We start from the raw sequence: 17,845 nt of genomic DNA, 5'->3' as shown, positions 1-17,845 counted from the left end.
TTTTATGCTTAGAAATGTCTTACTTGCCATTATTTTTATTATTAATACTCTGCTTTACAAAATGTGACCATTTAGAGTATTTCTACATGAAATATAAAAATGAGATGATATAGCTATTTACAGACAAAACAGCCCTAGTCTATTTAATTAAATATTAGACTTTATTCAGTGTTACTACTGCTGAGAAAATGACTATGCTTTAGTTATTTTCACTACATTTTTTTTTATTGACTTGACCACTTGAATCTCCTTTGTTTGGTGTGCTTTTTTATGTATTTGCTTGGGTGACCAATTTATTTCTCTTTCATTTGGAAGAAACCTTTTTACCTTTGACTGTAAAAAATAGGGTATAATGTGCATGATTATGTTAACTAACTATGTGTTGTTAATATCTTGAAGAAATAACTACTGTAAAAGTAATGATAATTCCTTATACTTTATTTTTTCAATTTAAATTAGCAGATATATTTCATTTTACTAATGAATAACATGAACTTAAGTCAGCAGAGGTATCTGATTGTTCAAAGATGTTTATGGCATTTTTAACAATCTTAAAATACCTTTACAATAGTTTTCATAAAACATCAAAGTTAACTGAAGTTTGAATATTCAGCCTTGCTTATGAATCACTAAAAATTGATTGCAGTATTTGTCCTTTTGTTTTCTTTCCAGAAACAGTGACTTTTAACTATGAAATCAATATGAGAGCTAAAAATGTAAATTGTTACCTTAGAGACTCAATGATTCTTTCTACTCTAATATCTCTGGTGAGTATGTATTTATCTATAGAGCAGAATAGTTCCTGCTGGCATGCTCTAATGGGTAAATACATATTTAGTTATTTTATCAAAATGTATATAATCAGTTGGTTATATAGTGATTTCTTCAAAGGAGTTTTCCTAGTCTACTGTATACATAAACACACCTAATGGTATTTTTAATTGATATTAAAAATATATCATATGTTCTATCGCAGACTAAATGATACACTTACGTTTCTATGAATGTATACAAAAGTCACTAAAAAATAAAATAAGTGCTAAAGGCTTTGTAAACACAGATTTAAATAGTTCACGATTTTTACAAAAAGTTTAACAATATATAACTTTGAAATAATAAACAAAATAGGTTATTCAGTAAGATATATTTGATATAGGAAATGAAAAACTGGAGATTCTCTGATCTATTCATAACATTTTTCAAAGCATTATGTTATTATTATATTATATAGCAGTTAAAAAACTGGAAGATTTGATAGTTATTCACTGTGAAAATCTTGTCTGAATTATTGGTTCCATTGAGTTTAAATCGAAATGTAAATGATCCGTTTTTAAGTATTTGGTTTTTAACTTCCAAAACAGCACGACTGCTTAAGGAGTCTCCCTTTATCATATATTTACTTTTCCTGTTTTAGTTTCTGCCTTTCTAGACATTTCTTTATTCAGAGTTAATGAAATAGATTTTAAAGTGTTTGAACAAGACAAAAATTTACTTTTGAACAAGAAAAAATGTTTAAGAATTTTAAATCCAAATTTTGGACAACAGCTAATTTTTTAGAATACATTTGGTAACATATCCAAGGTATTGTAATAAAGAACTTTCCACCAAAATACTAGGCTCACTGATGCAGTAAATTGTACTATGAAATAGCCACTTATAAATCAAATTACAAATAGGTAGTGGTACAGGTATTCTTGAGTATTAAAACTTGATTGGAATTTACATTTTTCTATTGACACTGTAGATTTCACATGTATAGGATTTATTCATTTTACTCATTCTAATACCATAAAATAAGAGATGGCTGTAACTTAAAATTCATATTAAAATGACAATAGAAAACACTTAATTGAATGACTTAAAATGTAATTCTAATCAACAAATCTCATGAGAAATAGATTTTTAAATTACCTTTTAACTTATTTCATTACCATCTTAAAAATTTTTAGCCTATATAATGTTAGTGTAAAGCAAAAAATAAATAAATAAAATGAAAAAAACCGCTGTAAGGTACATAATAATTTAAATTGTGTCTGCTGAAATGTGTGGGACTTTATGGTCTGGCTTTTTTTTTTTCTAAAAGTTCAAATTTGTCATCGAGTATCTCTAATGAGAATTCTAGGTGTTACAAAGTTATAAAATAAAACTGTAATTTAGTAGTTGCACCACTTGGAGCTTTTGAAAACTCTGTGGTTTAGCATGATGACTTTTATTATTACTAGCTACCATTTAATGTGGGTATAATTTTTAATGTTTTTTTTAAATCTTTAGCAATTTAAAGAAACCATAAGGAGTCATTTCTACCATTTAAAGAATGCCGAAAAATCCTCTAAAAAAAAGTATGTGTTTTGTCCTTAGAATCTCATTGATAATGTATTCAGTTAAAGAAAACCTAGTAAGCTCTGTTCTTAAAGCATTATTTTAGCTCTTCCCCCCCCCCCCGTAGGTTCTACAGCCTTTAGTTTCTGATCAGTTTATGTAGTACTTTATTAGTATCATTTAAACTATTTCTTAAACTATTGGAGAATATACAAAACTTTGTTGATCAGAAGTTGATCCTAGGTCACGCATTCTTTCCTCTATATCTTCCAGTGATTCAGAGTTCATGGCTTTAATTGCTGTGCATTTATTAAGCAGAGTGCAGGAACTTGGCCTGAGGCTTGTGTTTGTGCACATGGACATGTTTTGGGTTGTGTGTTAAGGTTGTGGTGAAGCTGGGAGAAAGAGTGAGGAGGGATGTCATGATGGTATCACTATGAACTTGATATTCATAAAAGTGCTTGGGTTTTATTTTTTATATTGTTAAAAAATACCATACCAGCACACACACACGTTCTAATTTTATATTTGTTTTACTGACTCTGAAGATTTAAATCCCAGCCTAATGGAAAAAAATAACTCTTTAGTTCATTTTCTTTTATTTCTCTGTAAGTTGTACAGTTTTCTTGAGTCATGACAAATACTTGTGGCGTTAGATACCTCGCGGATTAAATAATTGGGATTAAAGTGTCTGTGATGAGTCTAATTCTGTTATAGTTGCTGGACTATTGCCCAGGCTATCTTCTCCATCCATCACACACGTCTTCGGTTCTAACTAATCTGGGCTCGTAACTCTGTTAAGTAAACGATCTGGTAAAAATAATAATAATAATAATAATCAAAGAGCCAAAACTGGAGGGTTGAAATATTTTGCATATGCTTTGTGAGAAAATGTTCCTACTTGGAAACATGTTTCCGGCTCAGTATTGGACGATTTAGAGAAAATATAGTCTGTTCTTTTACTCAGAAATGGGAAGTGTCTTTTTTCTCTTATGATAATTTCACACTCTTATTTTTATCTGTCACATCTCATTTCCCCTTTACCCCTCCTTTTCTCTCTCTTTCCCTTCTTCCTTCTTCCCCCCTCCCCTATCAGATACTCCATTTATGCAAAGTCAAAACAAGATAAGAGGGTAAGAGCTCATCCATGCCTGTAAGAGCTCATCTATACATCCTGCCTCCAAGGAAGTACTGGGGCGATCAGACAATATAGCCTTCTGTTAAATAAATCATGGGACCCAGTCCTTAACGGTAAAGAGTAGATTGTAACAAACCAAGTTATATATTTTTAAATTGATTCTTAAGTCAGAAGTACAAGAGTTTAAGGTATCTCTGTCAGTTTTGTGTCTCTTATAAGATAGCTCACTTATTTACTTTGCACTGGCTGTCCCTTCCAGTTCCAGGATGCTTGTTAATGACTTCTGTGGAAAGACAAACTCAGCAGGTAGGTCCGGCTGGCACCGGTTCAGCCCAGCAGTCCGCAGCAGGCACGCTCTCTCTGAGCCAAGTTGTAGCTTTCACGCAGAGTCCTGGCCTGTGTGCTGCTAGCTGGACAGGTGATTTGACTGCCCTGTTTTGTGGAAGATGACAGTGGTCTGTCTTCTCCCTACAGTCTAGGCAGTATAGTGATGCTGTCATGAGTCTCCTAAAATGGGTACAACCAGCCTTCTGAGAAAAGTAGAAAATACTTGGGAACTGTTGTGTCTGAAGGATTTTAACCATATCTAGTTTCAAACCATCATATTTAATTTTTCTGGAAGTTGGGGGTAGGAGCAACGACAACAACAGAACCATTTAATCTTGGAGATTTGGAGCCACTGTTTTTTGATTCAAACCTGCAAAAAGAAGCAGGGAAAGTATTTTTGGTATGGAATTACAGAAAAATAAGAGAAAAGAAAAAAACAAATCCAAACTTCTGGCTTTGAAATTCAAAAAGAAAGTAGTCTTGTTTTGTTTTGTGTTTTTGTTTTTTTGTATTTTGTGAAGTTTTTTTTTGTTGTTTCTGTTTTGTTTTGTTTTCTTCCCTTTTTTCTAATCTCCATCATTTACTACCTCTGAATTCTGTGGACACTCACTGTTATTTTTTTTTAGCCTCAGTTCATGTATCTGTAGCATGGTACTACTTCATATAATTGTTGTGGAGAACAATCAAAATGAGATAATCTTCTAATTGGTGAGCATATGTAAGTTGTTGGAGTGTGGCTGGTTAGAGCTCTGCAAAGTCCATGTATGTTAATGCTTCTCTTGCCAGGTAAGGACTAGGATACAAGGAAGCATTGGGAGCGGCAGTTTTGTGGATTTAAGTTTACACTATGTGAGGAATCATCCTTAAGGAAAGGAGTACAAAAATATTTTAGTTTTGCAAGTGTAGCAGAAATACGGACTTAGTGAACACTTTGCTGGTGCCTTAGTGGCATGGAAGTGACCCATGTCATTGAGGGCCCTGTAGCTTAATTTTAATTAACTTTGCGATAACTGCCTCTCACTGGGTAGTGCAAAATGGGAACACGTAAAGACCATGAAGTGAGCCCTGCTATGTATGAGTGATGTGTTCTTGAACCATCCACTTCAGATTCCACATAGTTAAAATTAAGTGTTAACACACACTCATAGTGTTGTTGTGCAAATAAAATAATGTGCAGAGTATGTATGTTGCTTAGTAAAATTCCTAGAGCAAAACAGGTATCCAACAAATGTTAGTCCCTGGGGTTTCCCCACTACTAAATGTGGCATATTTGAGATAAGCTTTCAGAATCACAGGTTATTGTCTTCCTTGCATTGGATGATCAAAGGGAATCTGGGACAGGAAAATAATCTAACAAAAAGAATTGCATATGAAAATTTTCCATAGAGCAATCAAAGATAAAAATCAACCACGTGATGTTGTCCTATTTTCTAGCTGGTTTCCTACTTATTTAATATTGAATACTGGGATTAAGAAATAAAGGAAAAATCATCAGTACAAGGATCATGGGTTGTAAATGTTGCCTTTTATCTCATTATGCCCCAAGGAGGGGTCAGAAGTTTCTTATTAGCCACAAAACATATCAAGAGATATTTCAAATGTTTTGGATATTTAGTACTGACATAGTAAGTCTTATATATATGTATTTAATATAATATATCATATATATATATATATATATATATATATATATATATATATATATATATATTTAAATGACATTTATGGTGCTATGAAAGTGGATAATTGGGAGAATTAAATCCTTAGAAGTTTCCTGAAACATATGTCTGACACTATAGTTCGACACCTCTGTTTTGGTTTAAAGTATATGATTTTCTCATCTGCTCAGTTATATTTAGATTTTAAAATATTACTTGGAAATATAACTGAGCTTTTATATTTTTAGAAAGGTTTTAATACAATTCTGTGAAAGCTTATCTTTTTTATGTAGGTCACATAAACAGGTATAAGGAAGTTAGAATGTATTGTATTTAGATCTGTTTGTGAAATGTATGTGTGTATCTGCGTGCATGCGTACACCCACCTGTATACAATAATTATAGCTAACATCCATTATTGATATACCACATGCCAAACATTAAGTGGTTTACATGTATACTGATTCATTTTCCTCAAAACAAGCCTAGGAAATATGTATTATTATTATTATTATTATTCCTATTTTACACATGAGGAAACTGAGGCAGAGAACAGTTAAATAACTTGCCCAATGTTACCCATCCAAAAGTGATAGAAATCTGCATTCAAGCCCAGGCAGTCTGACTCCAGCACTGTTCTTTTCAACTCTTCTATACAAGGGGAGACTATTGACTAAAGTCCTTCAGATGTCCACAGTCACTCTTGCCCTCACCATCCAAATAATGGCTCATTCCACAGACAGTGGGAAATACGGTTAAAGTGCATACAAAAATTCATGTGGAGTCCTAAAGATATTTGTTCTCATGTTCACTCATACCTCTAATTATTTTTTCCTTCTCACTAAATACATGATCCACTTCTTGTCATTGGGCTTTTACACACTGATTGAGCCCCATGTTGACATCTCCCCTCTTCATTGCCCACTAGCACAAGGAAAGATCTCTTCCTCCACATTATGTCTTTTTAATTTTAGGCCATGTATTTTTTATTTTTTAATTGTTTTCTGTTACTTTCATGTATAAGCAGCCCAGTTCTCAATCTCTAGCCCAGGCTACACACTAGACCTAGCTATGTATGCCTGTAATCCCATTCAGAAACTCTCCCGGCGAAGTGCTGTTTGTGGCTGATCACTACACCTTGCTCTGTTGGAAAGAGAGGGCAGTTTTGAGACAAAGATTTGCCTTAAACTCATGACATTATAATTTTTAGGCAACACTACTTTTTGTAACAAGTGAAGGTACTGAAACGTTCAGTGGGTACAGTGGAAAATGTATTCACCTTTAGTCTCCTATCCAAGGCAACTTCTTGGGTGCTTTTTTTCTCTTTATATACATGGCAATATTAAATATTTTATAATCACTTTTAGGTAGTTTATGTTATTAAAATGCTTTGTAGTTTACAAAATGTGCTAACCTACCTTATTCCACGAGAATCTCATAAAACCCTGTAGGGTAGATTAGACAAATCATTGCTATAAACAAAGGAACTGAAACAAGAAAATTTTGTCTAGTAAAAAATCAGAACTGGTCTCAAAGCCAAAGTCTCATGATTGCAGAATCAGCGTTCCACTTTAGGAGGCGGTGAGGCAGAGTGGTAAGAGCACAGGCTCTGGGGTCTGGCTGAACCACTTAGAGTTGTGTGAACTTGAAAACCCTGAAAGCTAGAAAACCTCCTGTGTCTATGCATTCTTTGCTGTAAAATGGGAATATTCATACAGTTCGGGGTTGTAAAGATTAGGTTCATATCGATAAAGTGTTTTGTAAAAGTTCTGGCATACAGGAAGCATTATATAAGCGTTAAATAGTCCACGTGCTAAAAAATAGTGTGGGTTGGCACTCTGACATTTAGCAGGGTCTAATTTTCGACATTAGTTAGTGAGTACTGTCTAATATTTATTGTATATGGAAATACCACAAGAAAAGCACTTGACTTCAGTTCAGTTCTTCAAGCAGGCCTTGTTTACTCCCTGGGTAAACTCTTCAATGGCTCTCCAGTGCCCTCAGGATAAAATCTAAATTCCTTGAGCCTGAGTACAAAGCACTCAGTGATTTGCTCCTGGCCCACCTCTCCTGTTGCTTCCCTCCATGTCTGCACTTCATGCTTCTTTGGGGGAGCCCTTCTCTCAGCACAGTTGGGTTCTGGGTGCTCAATGGGAAACCCTCAGCTCCTTCCTGCACCTAGGTTACCTTGATCTTTATGCCTAGTTTTACAGGGTAAGAGCACTCCCCAGTTTTCCCAGTATTCTGTGCCCATTCTTTTTCCGTGTGTAGCATATCACGCTGGGCTGGAATCAAGTTTTCCCTTGTTTATATATTTCTGATATTTGATAAGAATAAAAATCGCCATAAAAAGTAAAGGTTAACGAGAGAAAAAGGTCTTTCTGAACTGAGACATCCCTACTAAGAGTTATTTGGTATGATTTGCCAACTAAAGCAAGTTGATTCCAAGAAAACTGGCAGGTTTTCTGTTTTTGCATTTACCAAATGCATCAGTATGAAGAAAGCTTTGCCTGTCTGTAACCCCAATACCTGATACTCCGTATGTATCAGTGAAGTATGTTATGTCCTGTAAATTTACTTTTAAGGAATAAATTATATTAAGTAACTTGTTTTGTTTCTGCTTTTAAACACCCAGTCTCACCACATTACTGGTTTTCGTGGTAGAGCCTATGTAGCTTTTGTCCTAAATCCATAACCAATAGAGTTTAGAATCTCTGGTATTATAGAGTCTTTTCTATACGGAGATTTTGCCAACTAAAATAGCGTATGATTTGCCCACCAAAACAAATTAATACCAAGAAATCTGGCAGTAAAATACTTTATTTTAGATTTACCAAAAGTATCAATGAGAGGAAAGTTCTACTGAAGTTTGCCAAACCATTAGGAAATAAATAGGATATATCCTGTGGTCACTATCTTTTTGTGATTTAATCAACTACTGTTTTCCCCCTCTTTCTTATGATAAGTTCTCAGAATTCATGACTTGAGCCACAATCAGGCAACATAAAATACTTTTTTCTGTTTTAAGCATGACTTAATTTTATCTCTAGAAAAACAATTAATATAAAACATCTGTTTCTTAATGGTTTAAATTTCTGGGGAGGGGATGGATTTACTCTTTCATTTGTTCTAGATTTCCTGGATAATTTAGACTGTCACTTACTTTATGAAGCACTTTAGATTTACAACTTGGTAGGAATTCTTAATAATGCAGGGAAAGGAGAAGGAAAATGGATATCATCAACCATATGAACAGAATAACATTAAAAAATAGATTTATAAAGAATAAAGTTTAAAATGTAATGATGAATAGCTTTTTAAGTATAGCTTGGTTAATGTCTGGTCAGTGTGTTTAATTCTACCCAGTGTCTGGTTAGTATATTTAATTAACTATCCCTTTTGAATATATTTTTATTTACTCTAAAAATTCTAACAAATATATGAGAAGTGTCAGTGGGTTAATATTGTATTCTACTGAGCTAAGAATTCTTTGAACTGAATTTTTCTTCTAGATGGGAGGGATAATAGTGATAATAGTGCTCTGAAAACTATTACCACATAATCTCTAATTCTCACAATAACCCTGTGAGCTGGATATTATTTCAGTTTACTAGTGGGAGATGGGGCTGGGGAAAAATTAAGTAAATTGCACTGGGTTGCACAACAAATAAATTGATAGGATAGGAACCAGGTGTGTTTGATGCAGAAGCTCTTGGTTGCACCCACTATCTAGAGATTATATTTATTTAAATGTACTTAAGTATTATGATTTGTATTTTATTTACATATACAATTGTTCAAGGAAGGAATCATGTTTTGTTACAAAACCACGTTTTATAAGAAAATCAATTAATATAAGAATAATATAAGCAAAGTATATGGGGACATGGAAAATTTATATCAAGAAAATCTCACTATCATTAATGCTAAAGCAATTGAATAGAAAACTTAAGTATAAGCTTTGATTTACACAGTTCTCATTTCCTTGCAGAAAACCTGTCAGAACTTATTAGATGAAAATCAGTTTTGTATATTTTGAAAATTGGTAAGAATTATTATTCATGGCATTGTTCAAACACAAACAACACTGTGACCAGCTAATAGGTTCTTATGTAAGTCACTGTTGACAGCCAAGGACAAAATGTTAAAAATGGTTTTCAAATTTCTTTTTTTTTTTTAAGTTTCAAGACCTCTAATTCCTCTCATCATTGTGGAAGCCCAATATATGAAGCGGATAACAACAGAGTTATTGGGTTTCCTGACTCTGTCTTTACCTCCTTGCTCCCTTCATCTGCTTGTGCCTCTGAGATATCTCTTTAGAACCACAGGGGCCATTATGGGCTCAGTGTGAAAACCACTGTGTTAAAATATTAAAGGAATGTTGTATAGAAGATCCGTGTGCTATGATCCTGACTTGTAGCTTTGTAACAATCTAGCTAAAAAAATAAACTATAATATCTAGTAAAGTTTACTTTGAACCAGTGGTTCCTAACCCAGAGGCACTCATCAGAGCCAACCTCAAAACATGGTTAAATATACCATGCCTGGAGCCTCCTATACTCACTGAGTCAAAATTCATTAAAGCAAGTCCTGTGTAAATCTGTAAGTTTAGAACCTGGAATTTGTACTTTTAGAATATATATTCTAAAAGTACAAATACATATATATATCTATATAAAAGAAACTATATAAGTGTTTTCTATTATTAATCTCAAGGAGAATATGAAAATGTGCTAAGGCTAAAGGTAATGTATATTATTATGTACAATAAGGACATAAAAAATGTTAGAGAATTGTAAAAACAAATGTCAAAATCCAACATTATTCTAACTAGGGTTTGATATGTAGTCAATGAGAGAGCCATTGATATCAGAACTGATACTCAAAGTGTATGCTTTGATTAATATTTCCACTTTATATTCTTAAATAATATTATTATCTTCATTTTGAATGTGTTCCCATATATCCCTGAGTGTCAAATGTTAATTCAGATAATTATACCCTAAGAGAGTCTGACTTGGGGGACACAGAAGGATTATTTCACAGGTAATGCAAATTCAAGCAAATGTCTACTCTTAGAGCTAAGCAATTGGAAGGTTGAACAATCAGCAGGATACTTCCTATTTTATGCACTGATGCATCCCCAAGGCCTAGAACAATTCTTGGTACTTAAGTAGATGCTTAATAAACATTTGTTGAACGAATGAACCCTCATTCACTGCAAGTGTCCATGGAACTGTAATAGAAGTTAAAGCAGTGAGCTAGACTTTCTCCTTTTTATATACTATTTGTATTACATGTAATTTATTAGGTTGAAGATAATAGAAAAACTATCCAACAGTGACTTACAATGTAGAGGGTTTAAAAAAATGTTTGAGAAATAAGTTTCAGGGTAGATGTCTTGTGGTTTGGGTTCAGTGGCTTAATGATGTCCGGATAGGAATCACTGTGACTTTTTGGCCTTACTTTCAAGCCTATTGCCTCATGGTTGCAAGAAGACTGATGCATCTCCAAGCATCACATCCAGTTCAGAACAAGAAGAAGGGAAAGAGAAGAGCCAAGAATCATGTCAGCTGCACTATTCCTTCAGCTAGGACAGCAAAACTTTCCCAGAAGCTGACAAGATTTCAGACCTATGTAACAAGGGCCCTCAGTTCAGTGGAGGCTAAGATTATAGAAACATAATGATCATTATTTGGTAAGGTCAGTTATGAACCATTGTCTGGTGCTGGGCACATTGCCCCTCTAAATACAAGTGAGATTCTGATATGAAGGAAGGAGAAAGGTATGTTAGTAATTAATGGGCATAAAATAGCATCTGATACAATACCACTGAAAAGAGAAAATGCTTTTATTTTATTTTATCTTGTTTTATTTTCTTTTTCTTTTTTTTCCCTTTATACACATTGTAAAAGGAGAAGTAGCCAACTAGTGGGGTTATATTTTGATCAAAAATATATTTTAGGTACCAGGTTAACTAGGCAAAAATGATTGCTACTAGATCATCAGTCTTATACCTTATAAAGATACGTAATTTATTGTATTTCTTAAAAATTACTTTGCTGCTGTCATGAATCTTGCTAGCTATTTTTTTTTATAAATACAGTTGTTTTCTTAATAGTTTTTTTTTTTTTAGATGTTGGGGGTAGGAGTTTATTAATTAATTAATTTATTTTTGCTGTGTTGGATCTTCATTTCTGTGCGAGGACTTTCTCTAGTTGTGGCAAGCGGGGGCCACTCTTCATTGTGGTGTGCGGGTCTCTGACTATCGCGGCCTCTCTTGTTGCGGAGCACAGGCTCCAGACGCGCAGGCTCAGTAGTTGTGGCTCATGGGCCTAGTTGCTCCGTGGCATACGGGATCCTCCCAGAACAGGGCTCGAACCCATGTCCCCTGCATTAGCAGGCAGATTCTCAACCACTGCACCACCAGGGAAGCCCCTCTTGCTAGCTATTTTGAAATGGATAATTAGAGCTGGGTACTAAAATGTTTATGTTCAGCCACTTAAAATTATTGGGCACAATATTTATTTATACTTCTGTCAGTATTGCTTTATATTTTGACTAGCTTTCGATGACAAATTGTTACCAAAGGATTTCTTGTAATATATGTGTATATATATATATATATATATATATATATATATATATATATATATATATATTTTCCATTTTAGATAACAAAACCATTCTGTAGGGTTTACATCAGAATTCAGTTTTAATTAAGCCACAAGACTGACCTGGGATAATGACTGAAGTTGCTAGCAGAAATTTTGGTCACTTCTCAGTTCACAATAAGGGCTACTGGGCCACACAGTTGTTTGTGCTTTTTTGGAAATGCCATCACCTTAAAATACAGACTGTTAAATTGTGCAGGTTTCTGTCTGTTTTAGTGCATGTTCAGATCTAATCATCATTTTATACTACCCTGAAAGCTGGAAAGCTAATTATTATATAGGTTGTTTTGCAGTTTGGTATATTTCAATCAAACATTAGGGGTAATTAGGGACTGGGGTAAGGATTCATTCCAAATGAAGAATCAGCTTTGCATACATTTCCCATTTCTATTTTGATGTGCTTTTTGACATCTAAGGACAAAGTATATTTTGACAAACTTATACCCTGTTTTGCCCCAGTTAGCATGCTTATTAAAGCATAATGAATAATAAAATAAAATAAAATAAGAGTTACCCTTTTGCTTTGTGAGATCTTGTAACTTACTGTTGGAAATTTGATACTAAATTTTGATTTCTCCAGGAAAAACTAGTGTCTGCTCTGTTTAGATTAATAGATCTGAGGATTTCCATTTTATATAGAGTACTACTAGATCATTATGGGAGATGCTGGCTTCTCTAACATGTTATTCAAAATTCATTGATTTAGTAAAACTCCTTGATATGTAGAAATTAAGAGTTTCAAAGGAGGGAAACTTTGGATTCATTAAGTCTGATATTGGGGCAAGTGTGATATAGAAGCAAGAGAAAGAGCTTTGGAGTTACATAGACTTGGATTTAGATTCCGGTTTTGTGCTTATCAGCTCCATGACCTTAGACCATTGCCGTGTTTAGCTTTTCTCAACCTCAATTTCCTTATCTGTAAAGTGGAGAAAATAACATACCAAAGGATCATTGTTAGGATTAAGTGATATAATGTGTATTAACTACAGATACACATAATTTTATTAGTCTTTTTTTTTTTTTTTTTTTTTTTTTTTTTGTGTTACGCGGGCCTCTCACTGTTGTGGCCTCTCCCGTTGCGGAGCACAGGCTCCGGACGCGCAGGCCAAGCGGCCATGGCTCACGGGCCCAGCCGCTCCGCGGCATGCGGGATCCTCCCAGACCGGGGCACGAACCCATGTCCCCTGCATCGGCAGGCGGACTCTCAACCACTGCGCCACCGGGGAAGCCCAATTTTATTAGTCTTGATCACTGATATTATAAATATGAGAATAGAGGCTCTCAAAGTAAAATCACTTCCACAAGCTCACACAGTAGCAAACCAGAACCATAGGACTGATGAATATTCTCTGTGCAGTGAACTATTCTCAAAGTGAATTGTGAATATGCACATTTATTTCAAATGTTGAGGATTTGCACTGTTTTGCAAGGAAGAGCTTCATATACTATCTACATACATTGTAGAGTGGTGAACAAGAATTGAGTGAGCATATTCTGTAATATGACAATTTTCAAGCCCATTATGTCATCTAATTTTGACTTTTCTTTTTAGAATAAAAACAATATGTAAAACTAGACAAGTTTGGTTACCACACCTGACAAGGTAGCCATGAAAACCATCTTTTTGCTCTTTTCATGCAGTGTGTCCTGTGAGGAGCAGACTGCTCATTAGTCATAATTTCACTCAGTAGACTTCAGAGTTACCTTGCCTAAACACTCTGTATAGACTAACCAGTGGATACGAATTCTCAATCCCTCTTTGCCATCTCCATAAGTTTACAATTTTAGAGTATATTAACAATTCAAAATCTTTAGCATACATTTCTGATTGATTTTTGCTTCCTTCAGAGTTGTATGCTTCATAGTATGACTATGCTACTGCTTACTTTTCAAAGAGCGGTGGCTAAAAGTTCTTTGTTTATGATGATGAAAAATGTTTTGTAACAAAATGAAAAAAAAAGAGACGAAAAGAACAAAATGAGCAGAGGTGAATGTATTTTGAAACAAACAATTAAAAGCAGTGGTTATTGCTCATAGTCAACAATGAGAGTAATAAGATTGAAAGAGACAACAAAAATCATCTATCTTTGATATCACTTATCACTTCAAAGATAACTAATATGATGGTGTAAGTAACACAATTTGAAATGTTATTGGAATTCTTTAAGTCAAATATCTTTAAATGGGAAGTATCGAGACATGATAGAAGAAGAACAGACTTCTGGCATAAGGGAGACTAAAGTCTGCCTTCAAATTCTGCCACTTAGCAGTTGTATCTCTTAGGATGTCTTCCTCTGCAAATAGCAGATCACTTCCCACTGGATTAAGCAAAAAATTTGATTATTTCCCATATAACAGGGAGTCCTAAGAGAGGTAAGTTTCAAATTTAGGTGGATTAGCAACTCTGTGATATAATTTTGAATCAGTTACTTCTCATCCCTTCACTCTGCCAACCCTAATCTATAAGCTTCACTCTCCTGCTGATTCTCCTTATTTGCTCTAGATGGCTGCATTAGTTCCAGGAAATATACTCATACCCAGCAACTTTCAAGGCATCCAGGAGTTTCTTTTCTACTGTTTTCTTCATAAAAACTCCTTTCCTTTGCCGATCACCTTCACAGCTCATTGGACAGAACTGAAACAATAGTTAAGACCACATAATTGGAACTGAGATAAGTTCAGCATTGCTAAATTGTGGAAAAAGAAGGAGGGAAAAACCTGAATGAAACTGGAGAAGAAAATAGAGACCAATTTTTCTGGAAGAACTTATAATAAAAACAAGACACAACTACAAGGTTTGAAGTAAGGAGGTGACGCGACCACATTGGTGGCTTAGAAAGGTCTTTCCAGGTGCAGTGTGTTGTAGACATTTTCAGGGATCATGCCTCTCTACTGAGAAACCAGTTAGGAGATTTTTCAAGTTAAAAATTATGGCACAGATTTGACTGGACTGGTTCTGCTGTGGAATGAAACAGAGAAGGCAGTTCAGAGAGTTATATACATAATAGAGTTAGAACTGGTGGGATTTGGTTACTGATTCAATGTAGGGGGTAAAGGTGAAGGAAGACAAAGGTGACTCACAGACTTCTGGATGGAACAACTGGTTCTATGACATTGCATACACTGAGATAGGGAACATAGGAGGAGGAATTTTTTGTACAAGGAAGATACTTTGTTCACTTTGCTACAGGTTGAATTTAAAATGAGTGCAAGCCATGAATGTGTTAGTAAATAGCAGACAGTTTTATAAGTTGATTGGAATTTCAGGAGAGAGAGATGGACAAAATATATGGATTTGGGGGGTTATTAATATTTACATTACAACTGAAGACTTGGAAGTTCATGAGCTCCTCTACAGGGGTTCTTCCATAGGGGGTATGTGCTAATATCACCTCTAAAACCAATCAACTAACAAACAAAAGTTAAATATCCTAGCCATTCTCCATCCTAAACAGTCTTATTCAGTATGTATGGACTGATGCTAAGACATTTGTTCTTTCCAAAGATTCTTTTTTCTTATTCCTACTTTAAGTCCTAGTCAAGAATCGTTGGTATAGAGTGATAAGTGAAGACAGTCTACAAAAATAGAGTATTGACCAATGCCAAGGTTTGAAGGGTTGATAGAGGAAGAGTAGCTTATAATGGAAACACATAGCCAGAGAGGTTAAAGAAAACCACAGAAATGCATTGTCACTGAAGATGAAAGATGAGAGTGTCCATGGGGGTCATGATCATATGCTACCAAAACATAAGGAAAATTAGGAACTCAGAGCTACATGATTATCACATTTTTTAGAACCAATCTTTTAAATTGGTAAGATTTTCCACAGGTAGTGTCTGACAGCCATGGTTCATGTACAAATAAAGTAGATTCATTCATGATTAGGGTTTACTTCTTGGTCTTTGGATGCCCTGGGGAGATAGGTTGCTGTAATCAGGGTATTTGATGATGTCTAGGCTCTTAAGTGTGGGACTTGGTTATGGGAAAAACCATAAGCAAGGCTTGTGGTCTGTCATGAAGGCTTCAGGTATTGCCTCATGTTCTTTTCCTTCATTGATTTCCCTGCTGGGGCTCTGAATGATACTGCAAACTGTCAGTGTTGTGTTGATCCTCTAGGTTTGCTGGGATCATTAAATGAAAGAATATATATAAATTGCCTGGTAGAGTACCTGACACATAGTAAACACTGAATAAGTTTATTTCCTAATATTCTTCTTTTTTTTCCTAAAAAAAGGTTGTACAGTTATGTTGCTCAGAATTACAAAAGAAATGAATACTCTCCCATTCATTTTTGAAATACAGTTGGTTACAGAGTCCTGCTTTCAAGCAAAGATGACAGAAATCTATGTAACACCCCTAAACCTAAAACATAATTCTTACCAAATTTACAAATTTAGTTTTCCAGTGGGAAACACATGTCTTCGTTCTCTGCACTCCTGTTGCCAACTGTTCTTTGTTCCCTGCAGCAGTTGTCTCATTATAAAATTTAGCCCAGAAGCAAGAAATCACATCTGTACTGAATGAGACTATGGAGAGAGGCTGAAGAGCTGTATATCTGGGGTTTAGTCCTACAGATTAGTTAAACGTGTGCTGTAATTGAATCCAGTAGCTTTTCTGGTATTGTTAAATGGAAATCAATAAGCAGGCAAACATCAAAACTTGACTGTATTCAATGGGACTTTGGTTCAATGCTTTTAGAGAGAGAGGATGCCATCTTATCTGCTACTAATCCAAAGTATTCTCTCTTCACACTGTGGTGGAGGTCTGACTACCATTATAATTGTGTTTGTGTGTTAATGTGAAGATCATAGGAAAAACAGAAACAATGTAAAATTACAAATATGCCTTTTGGGTCTCCTTTACCTTCATGTCATCAAGGATCACACATTCTTTCAAGGCATTACCCACTGATGATGGTGGGACCATGTGCCTTCAGCTGTCTTTTGACTCTTCAAAGTCTCAAAACACATTCGTCCCAATGCATCATTTTCCTGGAAAATCCAATAACATTTTTTTTGCCTAATATTAGCAAGATGTTAAGGAAGAAGCAATGGAGTCAGAGGGATACACAGCAAGTTACGAATATTTGAAAGTTATAACCATTAAAGAGCATATTTGAATAATTAACTCCAATTACCCTTTAATTTTCAGAATGTGTGAAGTTGAAGGCTTAGGAGATTTTTTGTGCATATTCCATTTTACTCATTTTGCCCTCCCTTTGTCCTTCTTGAATCCCAACAAAAAGAATGAGTTAGCAACTCTCTGGATTTTCTGAAAGTAAAAATTTTAAAAGCTTTTCTCTGTTTGTTCAAGAAAGCATTAAATTTATTAGTATGTAGTAATAAAATTAAGACATACTTAAGATTAGTTTGAATTAGTTTCTATTCTATTATTTGGTTAGGCAGTTAACTGATTTTTACTTATTAAAAAGTTCCTGTATTTGTGAGTCATTGTTTTTCCTATGTTAACTTTAGGAATTTGCAATAGACTAAATACTCATTGACCTCTACAGAGTTATTTCTCCTGGAGAATCAGTCTTCTAAATTAATGATTAGATTACCAACCAATATGCCCATCTTCACTGTAATTGTAGAATGGCTGAGGGAAAATGACCTTGAAAGCTGTCTCTCAGTTTAATGGTGTGGCTTTATATTAAAATATAAATAATAGAATAAAAACATTTTCCGTAAAATTTCGGATATCTAATTAATGTCTTTCAGAGTAACTG

General features: G+C 34.5%; 1 protein-coding gene across 10 annotated transcripts in view; it reads left to right on the top strand.

Annotated features, from left to right (window-relative positions):
* EPHA5 (EPH receptor A5) overlaps nt 1-17,845 on the top strand; it is a gene marked incomplete at both ends in the record, with an annotated part of 319,089 nt that overhangs the window by 4,245 nt on the left and 296,999 nt on the right. The gene's annotated exons all lie outside the window — the stretch shown is intronic.

This window comes from Hyperoodon ampullatus (genome assembly GCF_949752795.1).
Source record: "Hyperoodon ampullatus genome assembly, chromosome: 1".
Taxonomy (NCBI): Eukaryota; Metazoa; Chordata; class Mammalia; order Artiodactyla; family Ziphiidae; genus Hyperoodon; species Hyperoodon ampullatus.
This window is presented reverse-complemented; position numbering and strand designations above follow the sequence as displayed.